Source organism: Rhagoletis zephyria, unplaced genomic scaffold, assembly GCF_001687245.7.
Source record: "Rhagoletis zephyria isolate East Lansing unplaced genomic scaffold, Rhagoletis_zephyria_1.1 Rzeph_scaffold_80169, whole genome shotgun sequence".
NCBI lineage: Eukaryota > Metazoa > Arthropoda > Insecta > Diptera > Tephritidae > Rhagoletis > Rhagoletis zephyria.
This window is the reverse complement of record NW_016237217.1, coordinates 1-1,114: the sequence shown is the minus strand read 5'-3', so window position 1 is coordinate 1,114 and position 1,114 is coordinate 1. Positions and strand designations below refer to the sequence as shown.

The 1,114-nt window shown below is 35.5% G+C and overlaps 1 non-coding gene across 1 annotated transcript; it reads right to left on the bottom strand.

The window, feature by feature from the left end:
• Nucleotides 1-158: 158 nt before the first annotated feature.
• TRNAL-UAA (transfer RNA leucine (anticodon UAA)) lies at nt 159-242 on the bottom strand. Its single transcript has one exon. It is a non-coding gene; the product is annotated as a tRNA-Leu (tRNA).
• Nucleotides 243-1,114: the final 872 nt, after the last annotated feature.

Sequence of the window (1,114 nt, the reverse complement as noted above, 5' to 3'; positions counted from 1 at the left end):
CAAGTGCGCTCGGGTATAAAAATCCAATTTTGGAGGCATGCACAATGGTCTCCACAATATCGTCGTCAATTTTGTATATACATATATGTATATTTATAAAAAAAATTATGTAAAAATAAAAATATATTGGGAAATACTAATTTAAAAAAAACGCTCTTTGTCAGGTGTGGGGTTCGAACCCACGCTCCCTCTCGGGAACCAGAGCTTAAATCTGGCGCCTTAGACCGCTCGGCCAACCTGACTACATGACATCTTCTGCACAAGTTCGCACTTCAACGCCAACAATGAACATTTTCACCAATGCAACTACAGGAATGGTTTGTGTCCATTATTTTTTTAGTAGCAAAGTCTATAACCAGAACAAAAACAAAAGGAAGAGCAAATGAAAAATGTCAACACTTCTCTTTCCGTCATGGGCGGCTTTTTCATACATATTGAATTTATTGTTGCTTTCCTTGAACCAAATTTACACAGTCTGTTCCCATGAACCAACGACTACAGATCACCTAATCAGCCATCGTTGTATTTGTAATCGATTTTCAGAAAAAAGTTTTCGTAGCGTTTTTGACGTTTTTCGGTTTTGTTTACACCGTCTTCTACCTCTTCGTAGTGATTTTTTAGCGATTGAATGTGTTTTCTGCAGCGATTTTAATTATAAATTTTGGTTTATTACATATTTATGATATAAAATAAAGTGCTGTGTGATCGGAACAAGTTTGTGCGTATGTTTGGTTTGCCAAAAGGCGTAAATTTGCGTGAAAAGTGGGTGCACGTTTGTGGCCAGAACGTTGGCATTGAAAAATCGACCCGTGGTAATGATATGCGATTGTAAAACACTTTCAATCATGAAAACCATATTTTATGAACTTTTTTTGCTAATTGTCATCAAGTTTCACTTTGTATATTTATAATAAATACCAATTTAATCGCACTCAATCACCGCGCCTTTTTCGTTTTCTTTGTTTGTTTTCATTCTTAGGAAGATGTCAAAAACTCTCAGAAATATACTTTTTTCTTGCTTCTTTGATTAGGTGATCTTGTATTTTTGGTTCATGGTCTGTTCCCTTGAACTTCGGATTAAAACCTGTGGAACTGTCAAACTACAATTTTACTC